Below are 13276 nucleotides of genomic sequence, written 5' to 3' on the forward strand. Positions count from 1 at the left end.
ACAAAACATTTTCATAGTTTTCATATTTACAGACTACAGCCTTCCAATTGATTTATGGTCTTAACTGGATTTATATTCAAGGACTTTAAACGTAAGTAGTTTTTAACTTTTTATACCCTCAGGCTTTAGGCTAAAGAGGGTATATAAGAGGGTTGATACTATGAAAATGTGCCTCATCGAAATAATAGTTTCAGACCCCAAGTATGTTTGGACGAAATGCGTTTCAGACAATTTGGAGTCGATCTAGTCATGTCCGTCCGTCAGTCTGTCCTGCTGGCTGGAGCTCACGATAACTCTCGAAAATATGGCTTTCGTAATATTTTGCCCAAACTTAGTTTAAGTTCGAAGATGAGCTACATCGGTCCACTCCTTCCGGTACCTCCCCCACAAAAGTTCGAACATGTTCGGAAAGTTTGTGCGCACGATAACTCTTGAAGGGAGTGACTGATTTGGTCCATACTTTGTATAGCGTAAACTTTCTACCAGAGTAATATGAGGTTCAAATATGGACTCAATCGGTCCACCCCTTCGGGTACCTCCCACACAAAATTTTTGAAAAGTTCAGTTTAGGACCTGCTCTCGAATCGCTTTGATTTTTGTTGTAGCAACTTATATTCACTGTCCCCCATACGACGGTACAAGTTTCATCAGGGGCAAGTCCACACTTCCTGAGAAAGTAGCCTTAAAGTTGCAAAAAAAAACACTATGACACCGTGTGTAGTGGTTGGAGCGCAAGATAACTCTCGAACGGATCTACTGAGTCGGTCCAAAATGTGGCCTTCGTAATATTTTGTGCAAACTTAGTTTAAGTTTAAAAAAGTTCAAAAATGTTCGAAAAAATTGTGCGCACGACAACTCTGGATGGGAGTGAGCGATTTGATCCATACTTTACACATCCTAATATATTTACCAGATATAGATCAAGTTCCAATATGGACTATATTTGTTTTGTTCACTCCTTCACTTTAAGACCTGTTCTCGAATCACTTTGAGAAAACACTTCTTGAGAAAACAGCCCGGATGTTGTAAAAAAAACTCTTATGACACCATATGTAGTGGCTGTAGAGCTCGAACCGAATACTGCGTTCGTCCACACTTTGGATATCGTAATATTTCTTCGAATAGTAGATGAAATTCTATGGTAGTGCTTCCGGTACCTCTCCACTGCTTCCGGTAACTCACCCACAAATGTTTGAAAATATTGCTAAAATAATAAGCGCAATATCTCACAAACGTAGCAACCGATTTGGTCCAAATTTTCGATCTCGAAATTTTTTGTCCAAGCTTAGTTTATGTTCAAATTTGGGCCCTATCGGTCCAATACTTGGGGTACCACTCATACAAATGTTAAAAACATTTTTGTAGTTGAGGGTCTGTTTGAAGATCCTTTGGACATTTTTACTGAAGGTTTCCCTAGTGGCCCGATATTATGCTTTTCGTAGGCTAGTATGTTACAAAATCTCTATCTATCGATATCCCCCGCAAATTGTTGAGCTTTGGATTGTGTCGGTTCACACGCCCATACATTTCTCTTTTTTTTTTGGAAAAAAAGTATGAAGGTATGTATATATCTGTCGGCATAGACGACCGATACTTTTTTACTTGTTTATTAACATTTTATTATATCTATACATAAATGAAACTTTCTCTATTACAAACACGACATGATATGGTATTATAAGTATAGTCAACAATTTCAACTGACACAACTATTGAATAAAAGTTCCCGACATAATATTCTAAGCCGTTTGAAATACATTTAATTTGTTAATCCGCACATACGCCCAAACTATATGTTAAAAATTGCGAAAGTTTCATCAATTCACTACCCACATCTAGAGTAGAATTTCACTCACATTTGTTGCTTATAGTCAGTGCTACAGGAATACTTTTGCCTTCCTCCATTTCGGTTTGTTGAACTGCAAGTTGTGTAAATGTTTGTATGCATGTGGTGTACAAAGTTAACACATTTTTAACTGGAATACTTTTGCAGAAAACTTCATTTTCCCGAAAATGATCTGTACAAAATGAAAGCATTGAAACTAAATGGAACTGAATAAAATATCTAAAATGTTATTATACGCTTTGCTGATTTAAATTTTGAAGATTTTTAGAAGCTTTTAATATTGGTTTTTATTTCATTCTATTTCAACGACATTTTATAAAGTCGCAAGATACATATAGGAAATTTTAAAATGTTTTGCAATGCGAATTGTTGAAATATTCGATATAATATGAATATATTTCTGTAAAATGAAGTGTTTTTGGAAATATCATATATTATCGAAATATAAAAGAATTTTTAATTAATTTCTCGTTGGAAATCGAGGAAATCGTCCTTGAAAATACACAAGGAAAAAAGTGTTAATGTTCAGACCCAAAACTCATAACTTTCATAGACTAAGCTAAGAGTTTGTCATGAAAGCCATACAAATACTGAACAAAACATTCAGAATTGTAAACAAGTACGAAAAGTCTATAGTCGGATGGAGCAGACCATGGGATACCCTATACCACTATCCCTGGACAATCGCTCTCCACGGAACTCTTTTCAATGATTGTGAAAATTTAATTATCAAATATCAGAGATGTAATGTATAATACTTATGACCAAAACCAAAAAGTTATCTAGCATGACAAAGACATTTTTGTAGCAGGAAAGGAAAATTTAGTTCACACAAACTAAAATGTAATGAAACCCACTTATGTAGTACTACTACTTCCGTTGTTTAACCGCTACGTTATTCAAGTTTTTACCAATTTCACACAAAAGTTTCAGTCCATTTAACCCGCTAATATTTTCTGATCTTCACGTTGGTTTGTACGCTCCTTCTTCATCATAAACTCAAACTTTGTTTAAAATTTTGCGGGTTATTATTTTGACCTACAGAGCCGCTACAAAATTGGTTAAAATTTTGTTTTTGGTCCATTTCATCCCCTGAACATTTCACGATCATCACCAAAAACTAATCATTTCTATTCTGGCCCGAACCCAACTCCTTAAAAAATTCGTTACAATAGGTCCATAATTGCGGTCTTAAGCTTGTTTACAATTTTTAATGGACGGACACATAGCTAAATCAGTTTATCTCGTCGAGATATGAATTTTGGCATACCAAAAAAGGGGTCTAGGACGAATATTTCGTGGTGTTACATAAACTTTTGGAGAGACAATATGTAGCATGGGATAAAAATGTGGTTCTCTACATAGAACCCATTATATATTAGGCAGTAGGCCCGTTATCTAGCAAACACTTTATTAGGAAACACTCAGAGGAAAGGTCAGTAGTTTTTTCCCATATGTAGGGTACTTTGCGAAATATATATGTCCTCAAGGAATTAAAATATCAACCAAAAATAAAATTTTTATATTTTTCATACAAAAGTAATGGTCTATTTCACCCGCTAAAGAATATCAGATCATCATTCAAAATTGTAGGCATCTTTTTCGACCTATACTCTTACCCGGTGCAAAATTTCGGGACTATTGATGCATAATTGCGACTTCTAGCGAGTTTATTATTACACTACAAACAAATAACGGGATATATTAGGCTGTAACTGTGTTATCTAATCATGCACACCAACATAATTGGCATCAATTGAAAGGTCAAGCGTTCCACTTTCAAGTATATCTCACTTGTCCGGAATGTCACTTCCAGGAATTAGGATATAAGCTGTATATTAAAAATTTTCACAATTTTCACACAAAAGTTTTGGTCCATTTAACCCTCTAAATATTATCCGATCGCCATCTCAAATTGCAAGCTTCTCCTTTGTGATATACTCTTACTTTATTTACAATTACGCGTTGATCGGACTATTATTGAGACCTACAGAACCGCTAGAAAATTGGATAAATATTATGTTTTTGGTCCATTTCACCCGCTAAATATTTCACGATCATCACCAATAAGAATAGGGATCTATTCTGATCTGAACCCGACCTCCATACAAAATTTCGTGACGATCGATCCATAATTGCGGCCTGGAGCGTGTTTACTTATAATGGACAGACGGACGGACGGACGGACGGACGGACACACATCTCAAAATCGCTTTATCTTGTCGAGATGTGAAGATTGGTATACCACATTGGGGGTCTCCGACGAATATTTCGCGGTGTTACATGAATTTTTACCAAAACAAACTTATAATACCCCTTTCCACATTGTGGTATAGGGTATAAAAACAAATTGCATTTGAAAGAGTAAAAGTTAGAAACGAAAACATGTCATGTCACATAGTGGTGGGTGTGTGGGTTCGAGTCGTCGGCTTTCCTTTTTGCCGTTTTTGAGATATAGAAGTTCAAATTGGGACAATGCAATGACTGTATAGTCTCCTTATAAAGCAATACCATGTACGTGCGCCATACCTAACTAGTGCGCTTGTAGCTAGGATTTTTTGCGGTTTCTGAAACAGTTATGTTTGTAGATGACAAAAATCCAAAAACAAGAACAAATTGCTGGAGGAATTTTTAAATAAATGGTGGTCAAAGTTCACATCTTTAAGATTTTTTTGGGTTTTCACGATTTTGCTTTAGAACGGTAAGTCGTATGGAAATGGGGCTAAAAAAGATATTGTAGCTGTAGAATTTTTCTAGAGGATTGACCATTATGACTTTTTTCGTAGGTTTTACCATTTTTGAGATATTAACGTTTAGGTCACATTTTTAGTTTTTTTGTTAGGTTTTCACGATTTTGCTTGGGAACGGTAAGTCTTATCAAAATGGGACCAGAAAAAATCTTGTAGCTGTGAAAATTCTCTACAAGACTGACTTCTGTAATTTTTTCCTAGGTTGTACCAATTTTGAGATATATAAGTTTACGTTGGGAAATTGTAGTTACGGCATTGTTTTGTAAGGAGTGAATACAGTCAGTGCATTGTCCCAGTTTGAAATTCTATATCTCAAAAACAGTAAAATCTACGAAAATACCTTGAAGGTCAATCTTGTACAAAATTTTCACTGCTACCACATTTTTTAGTACCATTTCCATAGGACTTGCTTTCAACCAAAATCGTTTAAACTTAAAAATCTCCTAAAAGTTTGTATTTTGACCGCGATTTATTTAAAAAATCCACCGGCGAATTTTTTAGTTTTTTTGATTTTTCTCATCTATGAACATTGCACTTTCAGAATCCGCAAAAACTTCCCAGGTGTAAGCTCCTTCCATTTAAATTTGGTTAAGGCGCACCGTGCTATGCAACATACAAAACACAATATTATCCCGATCGACTTCAAATTTTCTGAAAATTACAAATGGGGAGCACTCCACCAAACAGTTACTATTTGTGGGTAGAATGACTTTTCGACTATCAGTCAGTCTGGGATTATCATTCGTCCAAATTCGACAAATCTGAGTTAAAACTATGCCTCATTATTAATAATCACGTTATGCGTTTTGATTTGAACGTCCATTTTAATATCAAGCCTGAATATTTTTAACTTGTTGCTCGATTGCGTAAATATCATGGTTCAAATTGAAATTGAGACATCGTCGTTGTAATGCTTAAGTGTTCCATACGCCATTTTTGACGTTTTGAGATACGTATAGGTGGTTTCCAGGGTTTTCGCTTTTGCTCTGTTTGAATTTTATCCTATCTGCTTATTCCTATCTGCTCTAATTTCTGAGATATCCGCCTTTCGGTCCGAAAGCTTAAGTTCATTTCAGGTATGAAATTAATATTTTAATAACTTACGAATTAAAAAAAAAAGCGATCAGTAAATTTTGCAAGCTGTCAGTGCGTTTTGTAAACATTTTTCTCTGCAAAGAGGAAAGTGATGAAGTTAAGCCAATGGGGGAAACTCCAGACTTAGACAATCATATGATTGAATCTTCAACTAAAACAAAACAAACAAAAAAAAAAAACTCCAAAAACCAGAACTTTAGTTTTCGATTTAGAAGGTTTGAATTTGTTGAGGCAAAGATGGGAAAATTTAATTGTCACTTTGTTCCATGCGATTTACAATATTTTGCATTTGTGTCATAAGTGTGGATATGGAACAATTCGACAAAAATTCTATTTTTAAAAAAGTCTCTATAACTATTTTATTCCAGCAGATATTTCTCTAACTTTTGGCAAAGATGTTCTATATACTTAGCTGGCCCATTACAGAACATTTGTTCCATAGACCGAACTAAGAAAAGATCTCCAATTTTCTCTGTTTTTCGCTTCGCTTTTTGGAATACAGCGCCTTTTTATTGCTTCATTCATTTGTATGCTCCATCGAACCTTAGGCCTCCCGATTCTGCGTGAACCGCCATGTGGCATGTATTCATACGCCTTTTTAGCGGGTTCATCATCGTTCATTCTTATGATATAGCCTATCCAATGCAATCGTTGCATCTCGATACGTTTAACTATATTCATGTCTTTGTATAGCTTATATAGCTCGTGGTTCATACGACGTCGATATTCACCGTCAACGCAAATCGTTCCGTAGATCTTTCGAAGGATTTTCCTCTCAAACACATCAAGCACTGCCTTATCCGCTTGTGCAAGTACCCATGCTTCGAAGCCATACATTAGCACAGGCAGTATCAGCGTTTTGTATAGTGTTTATTTGACGAGATGTGGCTTTGTTTTTAAATTGCTTATTTAAACCATAGTAGCATCTGTTGGCCAATACAATTCTCCTTCTTATTTCACAACTGATATTGTTTGTTGTGTTTATGGCAGTGCCGTGGTAGACGAAGTCTTTAACTACCTCAAAATTATAGGTACCAACTTCCACAGTTGGTCCGAGCTCTATGGACGCTTTGAGCGTCGACACCATCAATTTGGTCTTTTCGCCGTTTACCGCCAGACCCACTTTCGCAGATTCTCCTTCGACCTTCGTAAAGGTATCAGTTACTTCCTATATCGTCCTTTTCCAGCAAAATGTTGAATAGGTCACACGAAAGGCTGTCTCCTTGTCTGAAACCTCTTTTGGTACTGAACTGTTCGAAGAGGTTCTTTCCAATTTTAACTGATGACCTAGAGTCAGTTAAAGTTATCTTACAAAGCCGGATTAGCTTAGCTTTTGATATGTGTCGATCTGCATTTTTGGGTCTTCTCAAGGATTTGCCGCAAGGTAAATATCTGGTCAATGGTGGACTTGCCAGGTTTAAAGCCACGTTGGTATGGTCCAATTATTTCGTTGACCATTGGCTTTAGTCGTTCCCACAATATCCCTGACACTATCTTATAGGCAATAGGGAGAAGACTTATGCCCCCATAGTTGGAGCATACGGTCTTATCTCCTTTCTTGGGACGGGACACAGGATGCTCAGGTTCCAATCGTCGGGTACGCGTTCTTCCTGCCAGATGGAGCTAACTAGCTGATGCATACACCTTATCAGCGTGTCGCCTCCAGTTTTAAACAGCTCGGCTGGTAGGCCATCAGCTCCTGCTGCCTTATTATTCTTCAGCCGGTTTATTGCTGTCATTACCTCATCTTGGCCGGGTGGTATACATTCTATACCATCTTCTGGGATTTGATCTGTGGTATCATCGTCTTCGCTACTATTGGATACCAGCAGATTGGAAAATTGTTCCTTCCATAAATGTTCCTTCCATATCCTGAATACGCTATCTGTATCTGTTACCAGATGACCTTGCTGGTCTCTACAGGAGGATTTGCCTGTACCAAAGCCATCTGTTTGATGTTTTACTCTTTGGAGGATTTTTGGACTTCATTGTGGCTCCTGTACATCTCGATTTTTTCACACTCCCGCTTTTCCATTTCTCTCTTTTTCTGGCGGAAAAGACGTTTCTTTTCTCTCCTTTTCTCCCGATATCTCACTCGTGCGCAACGCGTTGCTACTGATTGTAAAGTAGCTCTATATGCCCCGACACTCGTGGTCATCACATGAATTCCTTTGTGGAGGTCTCTATCGATGTCCAACTTCCGCGTTGTGTCTGTTCGTGATTTATTTGCAACGTTTAGACGGGTACGTAAGTTTGCTGCAACAAGGTAGTGGTCCGAATCAATGTTTGCGCCTCGGATGAATGTCTTCCATATATCACAACATGACATCAATTAGATTACTTGTTCTTTGATCTGGAGACAGCCAGGTGCCCTTATGAATATCGAGATGATTAAATATGGTACTGCTAAATTCCATGTTTTTTGCAGCTGCGAACTTCGCAGTGCGAAGTCTATCAGCCTCATACCATTGTCAGATGTTTCACTGTGGAGACTAAATGTCCCGACTGTTGGGCCAAAGATATTCTCCTTTCCAATTTTGGCATAAAAATCGCCTAGAATGATTTTAATGTCATGGGCAGGGCAACGGTCATATGTTTCTTCTAAGCGGTCGTAAAATATATCTTCGGTCTGTTCGTCCTTTTCTTCAGTGGGAGCATGAGCGCAAATAAAGCTGATGTTGAAGAATTTAGCTTTTATTCGAATTGCAGCAAGTCTTTCATTCACTGGGGTGAAGCTGGATACCAGATGTTTTAGCCTCCGACTAACTACGAATCCAGAACCAAAATCATGATTTGCGTCATGGCAGCTATAATACCCAATCTATCGTATTTCCTGTATGGTAGTAATATCGGCCTTGTACTTTTCAAGTACGTCTGCCAATGCGAAGACTGCACCTTCCCTGTAAAGAGTGCGAACATTCCAGGTGCAGATTCGCAGATCATGGTCCTTAAAACGTTTGCGGGGTTCGTCAACTTTAGAGTTTGTTTTTCTTTTCTTTCGTTTTTTCATAGTAGGCTGTTTTTTTCTAGGGGAGGGTTACTAACCCGACGTCCAAACCCAAGTTTTTAACGTTCTTATGGTTGAACGCGCGGCTCATGTTAGCTCACTACCTTTAACGGGTGTTAAAGGCAGTTCCCCAGGTGACACCATTGGGAGGTCAGTGTCCACTTGAGATGAAAGAGGGACCAAGATAAATCCTGGGCTTTGCCATGTTAAAACCGGTCAGGACCGGTATCTTCCATCGCCTACGTCACCCATATACTATTACCAATAAATCTTGTCAACAATATAAATATTTTCTCCAGTCAGCTCCAAGCAGTTGTGATCCAAACACTAAAATGCGAATATCTCAAAACGGGAAAATGGAGTATGGAACACTTAAGCATGACACCGACGACATGTCAAATGAAATGCAAACACGGCCCTTCAAATGTAATCACTCTTTATAACCTATAGCCTTTTCCACTGTATCCAAATCTGTTTCAATTTACTTTACTTGTATTTTAGATTTTGGTGTTGGTGTGTGTGTTCCTGTATGCGATTAACATGAAATGAATTCCCAAAATCAATCTGTTTCATTCACATGAAACCTAAAATCATATCCGGTTGTAAGCGTACAAATAAATAATTCAAATGATTATTTGTTCAAAATACATTTTAGCAAATATTGTTTTCCTTATTTATCGTATAAATATGTAACCTCCAACCAAACACGGTTGTTCGTTCACACACTCCATTCTACTTATGTAAAATGTATGGGGCCAAGAGACACATTAGCACATTACGATATCATGTGTACGAGTATCCACTTTACGCACAAGAGTGTTACCCAAGTGCAATTACATGAAATTTGCTTATATCTTTTGCTTAAGAAATGCTCATAATATTCGTTCTTTTGTGATCATTAAACGAGTGTGAGTGTGTTAATAATATGCATTCACATATTTTACAGCAAATATTCACTCTCAAGTCTTAAAAGAATACAATAAAAAGACAATTTGCCATCTAATATTTTGTAATGTAACAACATAAATGTACCATCATCTGTTTGGAGAAATTGATATCTTGCATATATTAACAGTCGAAGATGTATGCAAAGGAGTGGAATGTAGTAATATTTTACGTTTATGACAATTTCTTGGAATAAAATAAATGGAATATAAGTGAAATTTTATAATGGTTATTCATTTTTTAAAGATTATTTTTATTTTCCTCTAATATTGTGGATGGGAACTGCCCAAAATTCATATTAATTCTGAAGAGAATTATAAAACATGTATTAGCTATATTAGCTTCTCCTAGAAATAAGCCTTTACGTGGCGGAATAGCTTAGTACGTTTATAAAAAAAGGGGAAATAATTCTTCCATTTTACTTCTCGTGATGGAAGTTATAAAAAGTTCGGCCCGCCCGGTCTTATCGCCACTTTTTTTTGAAGATCGTTTCTCTCAAACAAACTAAACGGTGCCTTATCTGCTTGCACGCAGTTATTATCAGTGTTTTGTAAAGTTTTATTTTTGTTTGACGAGATGTGACTTTCTTTTCAAATAGCTTACTTAAGCCAAAGTAACATCTGTTCAATACTAGTCTTTTTATTTCACAGTTGATTCTGTTTGTTGTGTTTATGGCTGTCAGACCCACTTTAGAAGATTCTCCACCGACCTCCTTAAAGGTATGAGTTGCCTCTTTTACTGATCGACTCATGATGTGAATGTCGTCAGCATAAACAAGTAGCATGTGGCTATTTCTTTTGACGTTTACTCATTGGATAACATTTTCGAGCAGGATATTGAAGAGTTGATTGTCTGCAACCTTTTTTGGGACAGAACTGTTCGGACAGGTCCTTTCCAATTTTAAGTGAGGACCAGGTATCAGTTATTGTCGTATTACAAAGAATAAACTTTGCGGAGATACCAAATTCCGTGATGACTTAATCGACAAAAAAAGGAGACATATCGAGCTCTTCCCGCGAAAAAGGTGTAAACAACTAAAAGCAAATTTTACAGGAGACGGTTTTTATTGATTAACTTTTGATCTAATCAGCATTTTTTATTAAATGTTGGTATAGTTCAGTCACTAAATTTTTTTTGCTAAAAAAAAAAAAAAATAATTTGTGGAATATCTTCAATATAACGGTAATTTGTGTCGCTTAAATCTTTTTCGCTGTCACGTAATCGGGCTAATAAATCAAAAAGTGGTGGTTACATCAAAAAAAATTATTTGAAACAACTCATTTTTGAGTAATTCACATCTACAATTTAAAAACAAGTAAGAAAAGTCTATAGTCGGACGGTGCCGACCATGGGATACCCCATACCACTATCCCTGGACGATCGCCCTTCATGGAACTTCTTTTCAATGATTGTGAAAATTAAATTATCAAATATCAGTAGTGGAATTCTGTAACTCATTTTTCGAGCTACCGACAAAAATCGGTAAATTTAAAATGCTTATATTTTCGGTAGTTAACGAAATGTTTTGGTAAGTTAACAACCAAAATAAAGCTGTTGCTAAATCCCACCGATAGCAACAGTGCTGTCAACTTTTTTTTTGATACTTTTCATTCATAATTTTGCGTTTTTATGTTACCGAGTTTTGTCGGTAACTCAATAAATGAGTTACATAATTCCACTACAGAGATGTAATGTATAATACTTATGACCAAAACCAAAAAGTTATCTAGCATGACAAAGACATTTTTGTAGCAGGAAAGGAAAATTTAGTTCACACAAACTAAAATGTAATGAAACCCACTTATGTAGTACTACTACTTCCGTTGTTTAACCGCTACGTTATTAAAATTTTTACCAATTTCACAAAACAGTTTCAGTCCATTTAACCCGCTAAGTATCATCTGATCTTCACGTTGGTTTGTACGCTTCTTCTTCATCATAAACTCAAACTTTGTTTAAAATTTTGCGGGTTATTATTTTGACCTACAGAGCCGCTAAAAAATTGGTTAAAATTTTGTTTTCGGTCCATTTCATCCCCTGAACATTTCACGATCATCACCAAAAACTAATCATTTCTATTCTGGCCCGAACCCAACCTCCTTAAAAAATTCGTTACAATCGGTCCATAATTGCGGCCTTAAGCTTGTTTACAATTTTTAATGGACGGACACACATCGCTAAATCGCTTTATCTCGTCGAGATATGAATTTTGGCATACCAAATAAGGGGTCTAGGACGAATATTTCTTGGTGTTACATAAACTTTTGGAGAGACAATAAGTAGCATGGGATAAAAATGTGGTTATCTACACAGAACCCATTATATATTAGGCAGTAGACCCGTTATTTAGCAAACACTTTATTGCAATTTACACCAGAGAAAAGGTCAGTAGTTTTTTCCCATATGTAGGCTACTTTGCGAAATATATATGTCCTCAAGGAATTAAAATATCGACCACAAATAAAATTTTTATATTTTTCATACAAAAGTAATAGTCCGTTTCACCCGCTAAAGAATATCAGATCATCATTCAAAATTGTAGGCATCTTTTTCGACCTATACTCTTACCCGGTGCAAAATTTCGTGACAATTGATGTATAATTGCGACTTCTAGCGAGTTTATTATTACACTACAAACAAATAACGGAATATAGTAGGCTGTAACTCTGTTATCTGATCATGCACACCAACATAATTGGCATCAATTGAAAGGTCAAGCGTTCCACTTTCAAGTATATCTCACTTGTCCGGAATGTCACTTCCAGGAATTAAGATATAAGCTGTATATTAAAAATTTTCACAATTTTCACACAAAAGTTTTGGTCCATTTAACCCTCTAAATATTATCCGATCGCCATCTCAAATTGCAAGCTTCTCCTTTGTGACATACTCTTACCTTATTTAAAATTACGCGTTGATCGGACTATTATTGAGACCTACAGAGCCGCTAGAAAATTGGATAAATATTATGTTTTTGGTCCATTTCACCCGCTAAATATTTCACGATCATCACCAATAAGAATAGGGATCTATTCTGATCTGAACCCGACCTCCATACAAAATTTCGTGACGATCGGTCCATAATTGCGGCCTGGAGCGTGTTTACAATTTATAATGGACAGACGGACGGACGGACGGACGGACTGACGGACGGACACACATCTCAAAATCGCTTTATCTCGTCGAGATATGAAGATTGGTATACCACATTGGGGGTCTCCGACGAATATTTCGCGGTGTTACATGAATTTTTACCAAAACAAACTTATAATACCCTTTTCCACATTGTGGTATAGGGTATAACAAAGCAAGTTATTTTTATAGCAAGTGTTTATTCGAAGAATTATAAGATTAAAGCGTATTTCTTGTTATATAGTCGAAGCGATAATTCGCTGTCACCTAAAAATGTAAACAAAACAGAAAGGGCGCTTACATCAAAATTGTTTTTGCTATAATTTCGTAACGGTACATGGCATAGTTCTAAAAATGATGTGTTGGCATTTTCTTCATCGATTTCCGCAAAAAAAGAAAATCGAAAAAATGTCGCTTACATCTTTTTCGCGGGAAGGGCTCAATATACTCTTGAGACTTTTCCAGGATTTGCCGAAATTCGGAATATTCCAAGACGCATTG

At 36.5% G+C, this 13276-nt stretch overlaps 1 protein-coding gene across 1 annotated transcript in view; it reads left to right on the top strand.

Moving 5' to 3' along the window:
* LOC141396596 (GTPase-activating Rap/Ran-GAP domain-like protein 3) overlaps positions 1-13276 on the top strand; it is a 559487-nt gene that overhangs the window by 87419 nt on the left and 458792 nt on the right. Inside the window, exon 2 of the mRNA XM_073972169.1 lies at positions 1-91. This exon is cut by the window's left edge and continues 11 nt beyond it. The gene's annotated coding sequence lies outside the window, so the exon portion shown is untranslated. The remainder of the gene's footprint in view (positions 92-13276) is intronic.

Source organism: Musca autumnalis, unplaced genomic scaffold (genome assembly GCF_047663935.1).
Source record: "Musca autumnalis isolate F117 unplaced genomic scaffold, ASM4766393v1 scaffold_3, whole genome shotgun sequence".
Classification (NCBI taxonomy): Eukaryota; Metazoa; Arthropoda; class Insecta; order Diptera; family Muscidae; genus Musca; species Musca autumnalis.